The following is a 17,187-nucleotide window of genomic DNA, read 5'->3' as shown; positions in this document are numbered from 1 at the left end:
CCCCTGCCCTTTTACTTCCTGCTTGTTGGGGTGTTTAATAAAGATATAACACCTGAAGCTGAGGAACCAATCTTGCAACCATAAGGAAACAAGTATGAGGACAAAAAGACTACATGCTGAATATGGCTGAAAAGAAGGGAAAGTGCCTGGGTCCTTGACAGCATCACTAAACAGCTGAACTATTACCAATAGCCACCTACCTCCACACCTCATGTTTTGTGAAACAACTTCCATAGATTTAAGCCACTGCTAATAAAATTATCGGAAAAAAAAAAAAAAGTCACCAGCCATTCTGACTCATGGCAATCCTCATGTGTTCCAAAAGGTTTTCAATGGCTGTAATCTTACTAGATTGTCAGGCCTTTCTTCCATGGTGTCACTGGGTGAGTTTGAACCACCAACCTTTTAGTTAGTAGCCAAGAGACTCTGTTACTTGGAGCCAAATGCACACCTAACTGATACAACTATTAAACAAAAACGGTCCCTTTTTCCATGGAGTTTCCAATACAGGTATGTGTCTCTTAACATCTGTTCAGGCAATGCCTGACCACATATATGTCCACGGTTCCATAAGGTGCTTTCTTTTTTGTTAAAAGGAAAAGCCAGCTCTCCTTTGTTTATTATTTCCCCCTAATAGATTTTAAAACCCCAAGCTCTCAGAGTGAATGGGCAGCAGGGCTCCAGGGCACATCCCAGTCCCCACACTGCCTACTCCTGGCTTCATTCACCTACCGGTAGCCATGCAGCCTTTCACTCCTGGTGCAGGGCAGCACCTGGCTGGTCCTGGGGCGTTCATGGGTTCCCTGATCCAGGCGGCGGCTGCATATGGTCAGGAAGTGCCACACCCAAGGGCAGCAGCAGCCAGGGTTGCCACCACCAGCAGTACTCCTGGCACCCACACAGCCAGTCCCCATGACCACTTTCTGCACTCACCATGTGCCTCCCCCCATCCCCACCCTCCAGTGCACAAAGTCCTGATCTGTCTGCTAGCACAGCACATGCCTAGTCCAGCCACATACCTGGCAAGACTTGCCTCTTGTATCCAGTGGATACAGCTCTTGGGCCTTGTCCAATGGGCTCCCATAAGGTTTTAAAATAACAGGTTTTACGGGGATTTAATTATAAATTGTACAGGGACAACCTGTATATAATATAGTTTTTACACAGTGTCCAAATCACATAACATCCTATTTTACAGAATGCATTGAGGACATTAAGTGAGGCATACCTGTATAGTGGGAGAGACTGATGATCATATAATGACACTAATGAGTGCATAACTGCAAATTGAGACAAGTGCTCTGAAGAAAGGAACCTGGCCTAGACTAGGTATAAAGGGAGTGGGGGTGGAGGAGTGTGGTCATGGGAAATTTTCTTAAGTTATCTATTTCTGCATAATAAATTGCCCCAAACTTACCAGCTTAAAATAACCATTTATTTTGCACATGCCTCTGTGAGTCAGATAATCTGGAAGGCTCAGCCAGGAGCTCTCTCTTGGTGTCTCTAATGGTATTTCAGTCAGATATGAGGGGAGGCTACAGTCATCTGAAGGCTTGACTGGGCTGGATATTCAAGACAGCTCACTCAAATGGCTGCAGTTGATGTTGGCTGTCAGCTGGGAGCTCAGCGGGCTGCTGACGACAGCACCTATACATGGCCTCTCCAGCACAGGTCTCAGGAAAGTTGGAGTCCTTATGTGGTAGCTCAGGGCTCCGAGCACAAATGTCCCAATGAACAAGGTGGAAAACTGCACAGTATTTTATGACACAGCCTCAGAAGTCACATAGCATCGATTCTACCATATTCTCTTGGTCAGAGCAGTCAAAAACCTGCCCAGATTTAAGGGTAGGAGATATAGATCCCACTTCTCAATGAGAACATTGTCAAAGAAATTAAGGGTCTATTTTCAAACCTTCCAGGCATCCCTTAGGCAATGGCAGTTGAACTAATACCAGAAGAATGAGTAGGAGGTATTGAGTAAGCAGTGGAGGCAGGAGGATATTACATCTACAGAAAATAGTTTGTTCAAAGAAAGGCCCAGTAGTGGAACATAGCACAGCATATTGAAGTATAAAGAGAAGGCTAGTGTGGCTGAGACACAGTTGTCTGAAGACTTGACTTAGGTGGATATTCAAGATGGCTCACTCATATGGCACAGAAGTAGAGGTTTGGGGGCAGGGGCAGTGGTGTGAAGGGAATTCTTACTGGGCCTTGCAGGCTGTGGTAAGGATTTATATCTTAATTTTAAGACTTAGTATTTAATACCTGTGTCACCTTGGATACATCACTAAAAATCTCTGAGTCACTCTCCACATCTCTTAAAGGAGGGTGTGTATTGATCATATTTACTCCATAAATCTGTCAGAAGGTTTAGTGAGATACTATAGGTGTAAAGCTATTAGTAAATCTTTAGTATATAGTAAGTTCCCGATAAATGATAGTTGTGATTATTGTTATTTATTTTTATGATTATTACAAGACAGGGCATCAATTTTGTAGGTAGGAAGCTGAGACCCAGAGAAGTGGCTTAAAAAATCAAAGAGCAGGAAGTTTCTCAGGAATTGAAACCCAAGCCTCTTAGCCCCTTGTTGAATGCTCCTTCTCTTGACCTCAAAGTATTAGGCGCAGGCACAGAGGTCAAGGTGTGGGATGATAAGGGAGGAGGGCTCAAAACTTGTGCAATGCATCAACAAATGGACACCTTCTACATTTTCAGATAACACTGACTAGTAGCAGCTGTGGATTTTTAAGAATTCTGTTAGCAGACCAGGTCCACCTCTGCTGCAAGCTGAAGGAGCCTTGTATACATGTAAACAACAAAGAAGTGATGTAATGAAGGGCAAGTGTATTGTCTTTGCCACCAGACAGAATCCCAGCTCAGCCATTACTGGCTGTGTAACCTCAAGCAAGTCACTAGACACTCACTGGGCCTCAGTTTAAGTCAGAATCAACTCAACAACAATGGGTTTGGTTTTCTGTTTGTTTGTTTGTTTGTTTGTTTTTCCTCATCTTTAAAATAGGAATAACACTTACTAGGTTATTGTAAGAATAAGAAAGTGTATGTAAAACACCTGGGGCCTCAGCCATACCCAATATATATTTCCCTTCCCACTAAGGGGCCTAACCTTCAAAACACCAAAACAACACTGATTCATTCAATCACATTTTATTAACACTGAGGAAAATACAAAGGTGAATCTGATACTGACTGGACCCATGCTGGTCTGTAAATCCACCTAGCAGGTCCCTGATTCAGAATCTTTCCATCTGCTCTTCCCTCTGCTCAGAACTTCTTCTCTGAGATCCTTGTAAGGATTGTTCTTCATTCATTCAGGTCCCTACTCAAATGGGGAGGAGGTGAAGAAAAACTTCACGAGAGAGGATTTCATAATATGTAGGATTTGGTAATGTTGAGGTAAGGGCAAAAGGGCATTTCAAGAAAAAAGAATGGCACAAGGACATGAGTTAAAGCACAAAGGTAGGAGAGCGGGGACCTGAGATCATGGTGGACACGGACCATGGAAAGGAACAATGGAAATGGAACTCTAACATTAGTGAAGCCTGGAATGTCACTCTAACAGTTAGTGAATACTAATACAATTGGGCCCAAGACGCTGACCTATTTATAAAACAGTCGATCTATTGATATATCTATTTATCCATTGATATCCCACACCTCTTTCCCTCTCTCTCTTCATCCTTTACCAATTGCATGTCTGTGCTCTCTCTTTCACACACTGCCTCACAATGACCCACCTTCCCCCACCCCCCCGCCCCCCCCCCCACCCCATTGTTCTACAAGCCTGGGGGCTCCCTTGCCAGCCAGGAGCTAAGGCATCACCTCAGAAGCTCATCACTGATAGAAATCAGAGCAAATAGGTAAGTTATGGGAACATGAAGGAAGAAAACTGGGAGAAACTCCAATATTCCCACTTTCCCTGGGTAAGAGAATGGCTGCCAGAATCGCTCCTCCTGAGCCACACTTATGGGTAGACAGAGCAGAGAAAGGTATATGAGCTGATACTCAAGGACTACCCTTGTAGCCCACAAATATCACCCCCTGATTCTGTCACAGTGTCTAAAATTTCCCCATTAGGGATGCAGGCATCTTTAGGAGTTTAGTGTTAAAATGCAAATAGCTCTAGGGGAAATCCAACATTTAAGCCAATATCAACTATTAGCACTTCTACAGGGATTAGAATCACAGTGCCAGAAGCTTGTCTGGCAGGAAGGGATTTTTAGATTAGTTTATGAGACAACCTGTGAACACCTGGGATACCATGGCACATATCCTCAGGGGAAAAAAGTACAGCCCATGCTCTGGATCTGTGTCATCCATCTACCTTCATCTCTTCTTCCTCCCTAACACATGCTCATTCAACCATGCATACATGCGTTCTTCAACTATTTATTGAGCACTGTTCTAGGCATGGTGAAACTTCAGTAGTCAAAGTCAGCAAGGTCTTGACATTCTAGTGGAAAAAAAAGTGGAAGAGTTAGACAAGTATAAAGAAACAAATCCTTTACTTCCTTAAGGTCTTTTCCAAACAATAGAGTATCTGATTCTTCATCTTCAATCTTTGTAAACACACAAGGCTCATTCCAAAACCCAAGCCTTTGGGTAGGCCACTACTCTATCAGAAATGCCTCCTGTTCTGTGCCTGTCCAGACACACTGCAGTACTCACTCTCTCCCTGGGGTACATGCCCAACTCTCATCCATACTGCTATTTCTCTTTTCAGAGAGTCTACTGAAATGCGAAAAGTCTCCTACAGTTTAGCTTCTAATTATGCTTTAATTCTTCATGTGTTTATTCTGCTTTACGTGTTTGTTCTGCTTCCCCAACCAGATTGAAAGAACCTGGAGGGTAAAGGACACTGTCATAACTTTTTCTGATCTTTACAAAACCAACCCCAGGCCAAAGCAAAATATGAGGTCAAAGATTTGATAATCCCTATGAACAACAGCTATTTTTTTTCTCATACCTAAACTATCATTTAGTAGATACTCTATAGACTTTTTTAATAATAAATTAGTATGAATTACTTTCACAGAAGACATTCCAGGTGGGCTTAGAGAGATGGGGAGCACACAGTATTTAGGCACTAGACATTTGAGGTTGACACGGGGTAGGGAAGAGGAGGTACTCAAAGGGAATGGGAGGGTAGAAATAAACTATAATCTCATAATTTTTCTAATGCTTTGTCCCCAGTTATGATGTGAGCTAAAATTTCTTCTAACTTACCACTCAGTGATTGAAGAATTGTTCATTTGATTGATCTGACTGATTCATTTATTTCAATCACTCAACATATCCTGAGAACCTACTAAATTCCAGGCACCCTACTAGACTCTGGGGAGGATAGAATCCCGACAAGAATTATGCTCAGACCCTGCATTTGAGGAGATTCTATGAGACAACTGTTTCTGATTCTGAAGGACTCTTCTCTAGGTGTTCAGAGGGCAGGTGGCAGATGAATATCTACAGTTTGAATAGCAGTGACTTTCAACTCTATTGTCACAGACTGAAAACACCCAGAGATGTATGATAAGGCAAATGTGTTCTCAGTGAAGTGGTCAGGTGGGGCTTTCTAAACCCCTTTAGTGCAGAGGCCTGTTGGCCAATTCTCTCTTGCCTTCTGGCACACATTTATTCTACAATTTGTTCTGAAATACCCAGGATCTGGAAGCAAATAGCTTGGGTTCCATTCCTGGCTCATCCACTTACTGGTGATATGGACTTGGGCAACTTGTTGAATAGCATTGCTTCAATTTTCTTATCTGTAAATTGAGGATAATATTAGTACCTACTTCCTAGAATATTTCTGACAAAATAAGTTGGGACATGAAAAACACTTAACTCTTTCTGGAACATGGTACATATGAATAACTTTTATAAGTATTATTTGTTCTGGGAATGTATACCTGTCCTCACAGAACTCACTGTCTAATGAAGAAACAGACAGACAAGCAATTAGAAAACAACGAGGTAAGTGTTGTGGTAGGATGAAGCAGAGGGTAAAATGAGTAGTTACAGGAGGCCACAAGTCTATGATCAGGAGTTCAGGGAGAGTTTTTAGGAGAACGAGAAGACTGAAATGAGACAAGAGAGATCATCCCCTCAAAGAGTAGGGGAAATAAAGTTCCAGGTAGCTTAAAAAGTAAAATCTCATACATCAAAGAGAATAAGAGCTTTCGGGAAGCTGAAACTTCAGCATGGCTAAGAGACCAAGACAGGAGACAATAATAAAAATCTGGAAGGTGGAAAGCCGAAAGAAATGTGGTAATTTAATTAATCAAACCAAGAAAGGTGAATTCTAAGGTGGTTGTGGAAAAAGTCAAAAAACAACCTGTTTACACCTCGGAAACTCCAAAGGGTTCAGGAATTGATGGTACCAGAGCCGCTTGGAGGATGCAAAGGTGGGACTGAAACAAGAGGATGGGCTGCAAGTCCATTTAAGAAGTAGTAGAAATTACTAAAATATTGATAAGGATTGAAGCTGTGATAAGTAAATGAAGTTTTATTATATTCTTTTCTCTAGTTTTGTATATGCTTGAAAATTTCCAAAATAAAAGGTTTAAAAGAAACAGGCTCCAAGATTTTGTTGCTGTTAATTGTCGTTGAGTCGGTTCCCTCTCATGGCAAACCCACGTGTGCAGAACAGCTCCACAGGGTTTTCAAGGCTGTGACCTTTTGGAAGCAGATCACCAGGCTCTTCTGAGGTGCCTCTGGGTGGGTTCAAAATGCCAATCTTTTACCTAGTAGTCAAACCCTTAACATTTGGGACACCCAGGGACTCCTGTCTCCCAGATATCCTCCCCCAATTCACATAGCTGAGAAACTGCCCCTAACCAGCCTTCACAGAAAACTGGAAGTTCATACTGGATAAGGAATTAATCCAAAATCTCTGAATAGGTAGTCCTCAGGAAAAGTTGAGGAGAAAGGTATTATGCTCAAAACAAGGGTACTAAGCAAACAGCTGTATTCTGAATGCTGAGACTCCCATAATTTTTCTCCAACTGGACTACCAAAACAGTGACAGCTATATATTGTCTAGGCAAGATATTGGAAGAATCTCATCTGAGTAATCTGACTGGCTGAAGGATAAAAGACCTAAAGAAGTTAACATCAGGGTTTCTCCTATAAAATACCTCAACTTGATTACATTAGGATGCAAGCACACGTGCACACACATATAGTTTCCATTTCTGTTTGTTCGTTTCTTACTCTTAAATCTGAACAGATATCCAAAGATGAATAGCTATCTGAGGAAAGCCTCTAACATGAGCGACAGGCAACGAGACAGCAAACAGAAAAAAGCAACGCAGGAAGATGAAAGCCTCAAAGACAAAACAAGACTGCCATTAATATCCTCAGAGAGAAGATAGGAGACATTGTATATATTTACATATAAAAAAATGTTATTTTAAAAGAAGTAATTAGAAACCACAAACCACCTCACATTTGTCAATTTGACATACTATGGTGGCTTGTGTGCTGCTGTGATTTTGGAAGCTATGGCACCAGTATTGCAAATACCAGCAGGGTCAATGATCCATGGTGCACAGATTTCAGCAGAGCTTCCAGACTAAGACAGACTGGGAAGAAGGATCTGGGGATTCACTTCTGAAAAAACTGACCAATGAAAACCTTACAGATAGCAGCAGAACACTGTCTGACATAGTGACAGAAGATGAGCTTCTCAGTTTAGAAAGCACTCAAAATATGACTGAGGAAGAGCTGCCTCCTCAAACTAGAGTCGACCTCAACAACGTGGATGGAGTAAAGCTTTCAAGACTTTCATATGCGATGTGGCAAGATCGAAATGAGAAAAAAACAGCTGCAAACATCCATTAATAATTGTAATGTGGAATGTATGATGTATGAATCTAGAAAAATTGGACGTTGTCAAAAATGAAATGGAATGCATAAAGATCAATATCCAAGTCATTAGTGAGCTGAAATGGACTGGTTTCGGCCATTTTGAATCAGACAATCACACGGTCTATTATGCCAGGAAAGACAAACTGGAGAGGAATGGCATCACATTCATCATCAAAAAGAACATTTCAAGATCTATCCTGAAATACAAAGCTGTCAGTGATAGGGTAATATCAATACACCTATAAGGAAGACCAGTTAATATGACTATTATTCAAATTTATGCACCAACCATTAATGTCTAAAATGAAGAAACTGAAGATTTTTATCAACTTCAGCAGTCTGAAATTGACCAAACATGAAATAAAGCTGCATTGACAATTATTGGTGATCAGAATGCTTAAGTTGGAAACAAAGAACAAGGACCCCTAGTTGGAAAATATGGCTTGGGTGATAGAAATGATGCTGGAGATTGCATGATAAAATCTTGCAAGACCAAAGACTTATTCATTGCAAGTATCTTTTTTCAAAAACATAAATGATGACTATACACATGGACCTTGCCAGATGGAATACACAGGAATCAAATAGACTGCATCTGTGGAAAGAGACAACAGAGAAGCTCAATATCATCTGTCAGAACAAGGCCAGGGGCCAACTGCAAAACAGACCATCAATTGCTCACATGCAAGTTCAAGTTGAAGCTGAAGAAAACTAAAGCAAGTCCATGAGAACCAAAATACAACTTTGAGTATATCCCATCTGAATTTGGAGACCATCTCAAGCATAGATTTGACTCACTTAACACTAATGACTGAAGAACAGACAAATTGTGGAATGACATCAAGGGCATCATACATGAAGAAAGAAAGAGGTCATTAAAAAGACAGGAAAGGGAGAAAAGACCGAAATGGATGTCAGAAGAGACTCTGAAAATGCTCTTGAATGTTGAGCAGTTAAAGCAAAAGGAAACGTCATGGATTGAATTGTGTCCTCAAAAAAATATGTGTCGACTTGGCTAGGCCATGATTTCCAGTATTGTGTGGTTGTCCTCCATTTTCTGATTTTCCTATGCTTTATAAACCGTAATCTCTGCCTATGGTTAAAGAGGGTTAGGGTGGGATTGTAACACCTTAACAGATCACATCCCCGGTTCATTGTAAAGGGAGTTTCCCTGGGCTGTGGCCTGTACCACCTTTTGTCTCTCAAAAGATAAAAGGAAAGGGAAGCTAGAAGAGAGTGGGGACCTCATATCACCAAGAAAGAAGCACTGGGAGCAGAGCACATCCTTTAGACCCAAGGTTCCTGAGCAGAGAAACTCCTATTCCAGGGGAAGATTGACAAAAAAGACCTTCCTCCAGAGCCGACAGAGAGGGAAAGCCTTTGCCTGGAGCTGATGCCCTGACTTTGGACTTCAAGCCTACTAGACTGTGAGAAAATAAATTTCTCTTTGTTAAAGGCATCCACTTATGGTATTTCTGTTATAGCAGCACTAGGTGACTAAGGCAGAATTTGGTACCAAGAGCAGGTTGTTGCTCTAACAGATACCTAAAATTTGGAAGCAGTTTTGAAACTGTGAATGGATAGTGCAGCAGCAGTGACAGACAGCCAGCAACAGCAGAGGACTGACTGCAGCAGCAGCAACAGAGAACCAGCAGCAGCAGAACCAGGAGACCAGTGACAGACAGTGCTGGAGCTGACCCACAGAGCGAGTCTGAAGGGCAGGGAGATTGTGTAAACTGTCTCGGAGGACAGAGAATTATTTGCAAAGCCTTGAGGGCTAATGGAACATGTTCTGCTGACCTGCTTGGTGCCTGTTATGCCTTTTTTCCCTCCAGTTTCTCCCATTTGTAATGGAAATGTCTAGCTTGTGCCTGTTCCTTTGGAAGCAGATAACTTGTATTCTAGATTTCACAGCTGAAGGGGAATTTTTGGATTTTGGACCTGGAGTTAACACTTTTGCTATGATATGATGGGATGAATATGTTTTACGTGTTGCAAGACTGTGATTTTGGGGAGGCCAAAGAGTGGAATGTCATGTGTCCACCAAAAATGTGTGTCAACTTGGTTAGGCCATGTGTGGTTGTCCTCCATTTTGTGATTTTCCTATGTGTTATAAATCATAATCTCTGCCTGCGGTTAAAAGGATTAAACTGGGATATAACGCTCTTGCACAGGTCACCTTCCTGATCCAATGTAAAGGGAGTTTCCCTGTGGTGTGGTCCGTACCACCTTTTACCTTACAAGAGATAAAAGGAAAGGGAAGCGAGCAGACAGTTGGGGACCTCATGACACCAAAAAAGCAGCACCAGGAGCAGAATGCATCCTTTGGTCCTGGAGTCCCTGTACCTGAGAAGCTCCTCAACCAGGGGAAGATTGATGACAAGGAATCTTCCTCCAGAACTGACAAAGACAGAAAGCCATCCCCTGGAGCTGACACCCTGAATTTGGACTTGTAACCTACTAGACTGTGACAGAATAAATTTTTCTTTGTTAAAGCCATCCACTTGATGACTAAGACAGGAAGAAATGATGAAGTAAAAGGGCTGTCTTAGGCCGGGTTCTCTCTAGGGGCAAAACCAGTAAAGTATATATATATATAGAGAGAGAGAGATTTCAACGAAATAGCTTATACAGTTGTAGAGGCTGGCAAGTCCTAAATCCATGGATCTGGTGCCAGGCTGACTCATATGGTTCCAGGGGTTGATAAACCCAAAATCAGCTGGTCAGACAGCAGGCTACTGACTCACAGGGCTATGGGAGCTGGCAAATCCTAAAACCTGCAGGTCAGGTGGCAGGATGCTGGCTCACTTCCCAAGAACTGAAGGTCAGAGGATGATGAGTCAGATGCAGGACTGAGAGAGGGTGTGCTGTGCCAGAACATCTGTATATGTTGGATGCAGGCTATACCCCCAAGGAAACTTCACTTTCAACTGATTGGTTGCTCACATCAGATCACAAAATGGAGGATGATTATACAATACCTGCTAAACCACTGAGAATCATGGCCTAGCCAAGTTGACGCATAACCTTACCCTCATAAGACCTGCACAGAAGATTTCAAAGGGCACCCAGAGAAGACAAAGTGAAGTATTAGAATCAAGTGTGTAAAAACCTAGAGTTAAAAAACCAAAAAAGGGAAGAACACGCTCAACATTTCTCAAGCTGAAAGAACTGAAGAAAAACTTCAAGCATCAAGTTGCAATATGCAGGGATCCCAAGGGCAAAAAACTGAATGATGCAGGGAAGCAACAAAAGAGTCACTGTACCAAAAAGAACTGGTTGACATTCAACCACTTCAGGAGGTAGCATATGATGAAGAACCAATGGTACTGAAGGTAGAAGCCCAAGCTGTATTGAAGGCACTGGTGAAAAACAAGACTCCAGGAATTGATGTAATACCAACTGAGATGTTTTAACAAACAGATGCAACACTGGCAGTACTCACTTGACTGCCAAGAAATTTGGAAGACATCTACCTGCCAACCAACTAGAAGAGATCCATATTTGTGCCCATTCCAAAGAAAGGTGAGCCAACAGAATGCAGAACTTGTCAAACAATATCACTAATATCACACAGAAATAAAATTATGCCAAAGATAATTCAAAAATGGTTGCAGCCGTACATCAACAGAGAACCACTAGAAATTCAAGCTGGATTCAGAAGAGAACACAGAATGAGTGATATCATTGCTGATGTCAGATGGATCTTGGCTGTCAGCATAGAATACCAGAAAGATGTTTACCTGTGTATTATTGACTATGAAAAGGCAGTCGACTGTGTGGATCACAACAAATTCCAGATGAACCTTGTGAAGAATAAGAATTCCAGAACACTTAACTGTGCTCGTGCAGAACTGTACATAGACCAAGAGGCAGTTGTTTGAAAAGAACAAGGGGATAGCATGTGGTTTAAAATCAGAAAAGGTGTGTGTCAGGGTTTTATCTCTTCACCATACGTATTCAATTTGTATGCTGAGCAAATAATCTGAGAAGCTGGACTATATGAAGAAGAATCCACCAGGATTGGAAGAAGACTCATTAATAACCTTTGATATACAGATGACACAACCTAACTTGCTGAAAGCAAAGAAGACTTGAAGTACTTACTGATGAAGATCAAAGACCTCAACCTTCAGTATGAATTATAAAACAAACTCGTTGCCATGGAGTCCATTCTGACTCATAATGACCCTACAGGACAGAGCAGAGCTGCCCTGTAGGGTTTCCAAGGAGTAGCTGGTGGATTCAAACTGCTGACCTTTTGGTAAGCAGCTGTAGCCCTTAACTACTGTGCCAGTAGGGCTCCAGTATGGATTACACTTCAACATAAAGAAAACAAAAATCCTCACAACTGGAACAATAAGCAATATCATGATAAACAGAGAAAAGATTGAAGTTGTCAAGAATTTCATTTTACTTTGATCCACAATCAACACTCATGGGAGCAGCAGTCAAGAAATCAAACAATGTATTGCATTTGGGCAAATCTGCTGCAAAAAACCTCTTTAAAGTGTTAAAAAGCAAAGATGTTACCTTGAGGACTGAGCTGTGCCTGACCTAAGCCATGGTGTTTTCAATCACCACATCTGCATGCAAAAGCTGGACAATGAATAAGGAAGACCAAAGAAGAATTGATCCCTTTGAATTATGGTATTGGCAAAGAATATTGAATATACCACAGCCTGCCAGAAGAATGAACAAATCCGTCTTGGAAGAAATATAGCCAGAATGCTCCTTAGAAGTGAAGATACTGAGACTTTGTCTTGTTTACTTCGGACATGTTTTCAGGAGGGACCAGTCCCTGGAGAAGGACATTATGCTTGGTAAAGTCGAAGATCAAGTGAAAAAGAAGGTGGTTCTCAGTGAGATGGACTGACAGAGTGGCTGCAACAATGAGCTCAAACATAGCAACGATGGTGAGGATGGTGCACAACTGAGCAGTGCTTTGTTCTGTTGTGTATACTGTTGCTATGAGTTGGAACCGACTCAACAGCATCCAACAACAACAACAAAGAAAACACAAAAGAACACATGGAAATTAAAAATGTGATAGAAGAAATTAAAAATTCAACAAAGATACAACAATTGAAGACATCTCCCAAACAGAAGAGCAGAAGACAAAGAAATGGAAAACAGAGAAGATAATATAAGAATAGAGAACTCATCCAGAATATCCAATATCTGTACAAGAGGGGTTTCAATAAAAAAGAAGGGATAAAATAATTGAGAGAATCATCTAATAAATAATTCAAAATAACCTCTCATAATCAAAGTATCTGAGTTTCCAGATTGAAAGACCCATTAAAAAGTCCAGTACAGAGGTTGAAAACAGAGCTAACCCAAGGCCCGCCACTAAAAATTTCAGAATGCTGGGAATAAAGAAAAGATCTAAAAGGTTCCACAGAGGGATGAGGGAAGCTATATACTAAGAATCAATCAATCAGATAGGCTCTGGGCTTCTCAATAGCAACACTAGATCAAAGAAAATAAACGAATGCCTTCAAAATCCTTAACAGAAAGTAATTTCTAACATAGAATTCTATACCCAACCAAAATGTCAGTTAATTCTAAGGATAAACTAGAGATATTTTCCGACATGTAAATTGGTTAGAAAATCTCTTCCTATGTATCCTTTCTAAGAAAATTACTGAAAGAAGTTTTCCACCAAGATATGGAAGCAAACCAGGAAAGAGGAAGACAATAGAATTCAGTTCAGGATAAAGAAGAAGAAACTCCTCAGGTTGCAGATAAAGGGAGTTTGGCAGATAGAGATACCAACGAGTCCAGCTTAAAACAGGCCAGAAGTCTCTAAAACTGATGTCTCCAAGAATATGTAATCGATAGAATACCTAATATATGAATGTAATCAGAGGAGACTGAGACAAATGGAGCGGTGTTACAGCATGTGGGGACAAATTTAGGAAATTACGTTAAAAAAAAAAACTAAACAAATAAAAAGAGAAAATCAATTCCACAGAAAGCTAGAGAGGAAAGTTAAAGCAATCATAGTATTTGACATGGTTTAGCAGTGAACAGCATGTACCTAATGTGAACATGGAATATTGATATAATTAACCGTACGGTAATTGCATTAGGGGGATCCAGTTTAAATTCAGGGGATAGGAGGAAGGAAAGTGGGCATGTGTGCATTGACATACTAACAAATCACAGAGGGGCCCTATGTACATGTGATTAAGAGATAAATATGAAAAAATAAAAAGATTTTTTTTAATTTTACAATGACTGTGAACAGAGGTATGCTTTTCATAATTGTTGTCATTGTTGTTAGTTGCCATCAAGTCAGTTCTGACTCATGGTGATCCCATGTGTGCAGAGTAGAACTGCTCCATAGAGTTTTCAAGGATGTGACCTTTCAGAAGCAGATAGCCAGGCTTGTCTTCTGAGGTGCCTTTGGCGGGATTTGAGCACTTAACTGTTAGTTCCACCCAGCTTCCACTTTTCATAATAATTATTTCGCATTATTTAACTCTAAGCTTTGATTAAAAATAAAAACGGAATCAGAAAAAAAAAAGTAAAAAAAAAATCATGCTTTGTTCCAGTAGTGGGTCACATACAGCACTTAAATGATGAGAAATCATCTAGCCTAATCCCTAATTCCATTTAACAGATGACATATCCAAGACCCATAGAAGTGAAAAGACTTGCTCAGGGTCACCCAGGGAGTTAGTGGCATTGATGGAGTTAAGCATCAGATCTGTTAACAGTATAAAAATTTACAAAGCTTTTGTTTATATACCCGCCAGTATGCCACATCTGCCCAAGCAGCGCCTACAGCATCTGGACTTCAAGAGGTCTTGACCATTGCTTCCAAAGCTCACAGTGAGAGGACTAGGACCGGCACATGCTAAATGCTTCTAGAATAATTAAGCATCCTTACTCATAACAATTATCCCTGACACTCTGGTACCGCTCTCTCCTTTTGCCCCCACAGGTTTTGGCCATTGCAGCTTGGACTAACTGAAAATTTTACATATGTGGATCTGTCTTTTTATCCTACATTGCTTGATAAATAAAAAGAAAAAGAAAAATCTTTATCATTACACATATAAATGATGCTTTCTCTAGCCTCATATCTAATAGAGGAAAGGAAGAAAAACATCAAATAACAGCTCAGAATATGACAAAAAAAAAATTTCTTTAAACTACAAAGGGGCTTTAGAGGTAGTAGGGCTCTATCAACTTATTTTTAAAAATTGGCATCATTAGACTGGCAAAAAAGGAAAAAAAATGGCCAACTTGGGAGGAAAAAGGCATTGTAGTACACTGTTGGAATGTTAATTATTGCAAACTTTGGAAGACAACATGATGGTAACTATCAAAGTTTAAAATTCATTTACCTTTTGACTCAGCAGTTTCTTTGCTAGGAATTTATCCAAAACTATGCCAAATATATGTGCAAGAAAAATCACTGCAGCATTGTTTATAAAGCAATAATAAAAGGGAAAAAAAGGAATCAACTTAAATGTCAACAGCGAACTGGTCAAACCATTAATCACTGTACATCCTTATACTGTAATAAGTAACCTTTAAAAAGAATGAGTTACATCTGTCTTGTTGACATACGCATATTTTCAAGATATGCTGTTCAATTAAAAAAGCAAGGTTCAGCATAGTGTATTCCCAGTTGTGAATTAAGTGAGATAAAAGGAGCCCTGATGGTGCAGTGGTTAAAAAGCTTTGCTACTAAAGAAAAGACTGGTGGTTCAAACTCACCAGCCGCTCTGCAGCAGAGAAAGATGTGGCAATCTGCTTCCGTAAGGATTACAGCCTTGGAAACTCTATGGGGCAGTTGTACTCCATCCTGTACGGTTGCTATGAGTGGGAATCGACTGGATGGCACACAACAAGTGAGATGATGCATGTGAAAGCATCAGGAAAATGTGAAAGTACTCTTATAAAATCAAGCATTTCTGCTTTGAAATAGTTAACACACCGTGCCCACCTGGGACTTGACCGTCTGCCCCTGAGTTCCCATTTGGAAAGAAGGTGGCTGCCCCAGTGGCTCCTCCGTCTGGTGTGATAGATGAGAGGACCACGAAGCAAGCAGCCACCAAAGGCTCAGCTATAGCTCCTGTTGGCTTTCTGATCACATCTCAGCTGGCTGTCAGGTCCACAGCCCAGCGATTTATGGCTTCCCTGGGCAGGAGCAGCCTGTACAAGGCTGTGCTTCGGTAGCCCAGGGACAGGAGCCAAGTGTTCGCTCTCCTTGAAGCTGGAACCATTCCTCCTGCAGGCTGGGAGCTCTCCCTGCATCAAGACAAAAAGAATGTACCTGGTGTACCCCCTGGCTTTCCCAGCATGACTCCACAGCAGCTGGGGCAGCGACTCCATAGACAATATAGGTTGGTGGAAAGCAAACAGCTTTGCTAGACATAGCTTCCCAGACCACTGATTATGAGAAAAAAGGCATTTTCCATCTCTATCTTCACCTGAGACATATGCCTGGATGCCACAGCATCTCAGGAAGAGATGAGCAGAAAGCTCCCCACAATTCATTTAACAAAGCGTGGCCAGGGTGGAATACTGGTGTGGTAAGAGTGTGAGCTCTGGACTCCAAACACCTGTGTTCAAACCCTGGCTCTGATGCTGGCCAGCTATGTGACCTTAGGCAAGTTACTTAACCTCTCTGTGCCTCCATTTCCTCAACTATAAAATGGCAATCCTAATAATAATACTTAACTCATCAGTTTAATGTGAGGATTAAAAGAGATAATCCATTTGAATAGAACTTTGCTGTTTACATTTAGGTAGGCAGTTCAGGAAAGGATGGACCCTGCTTACTGTAGAGGGGAAACAGGTTACATCACATCACAAAAGGCTTTTTGAAGGAATGAACCCTTTGAATACGGATGATCCAGAGGTGGCCAACAGGATGTGGATGGTCAGAGATAAGGGAAGGGCATTCCAGAAAAAAGGAACACTAAAATGGAATACACAGGGACAGGAAAACAAGGAACATGTGTCCTAGGTCAGTGTGGATAGAATGTGGGATAGTTTAGGGGAGGATGGGAGATGAAACCAAAAAGGGAGATTAGCTGTGAAGGCCAGGAGTGTCAAGCTAAGGAAAAAAAAAAAAAGTAGAATGCAATTTGGCAGTCAGCAGGGAGCCCTTTAAGCTGTTTGGGCTGGGGCAAGGCATAAACAAAGCTACACTTTAGAAAGAGTCATGTAATACCCTCTATTTTCAAACAGATGAGAGAAGGGGCTCTAGGACTAGAGTTAAACAATGAAGGCAAAGGTATTATAGGACCATCACCCCCAGAAGAGGAGCCCTCGTGGCA

This window comes from Loxodonta africana, chromosome 2 (genome assembly GCF_030014295.1).
Source record: "Loxodonta africana isolate mLoxAfr1 chromosome 2, mLoxAfr1.hap2, whole genome shotgun sequence".
Classification (NCBI taxonomy): domain Eukaryota; kingdom Metazoa; phylum Chordata; class Mammalia; order Proboscidea; family Elephantidae; genus Loxodonta; species Loxodonta africana.
This window is presented reverse-complemented; position numbering follows the sequence as displayed.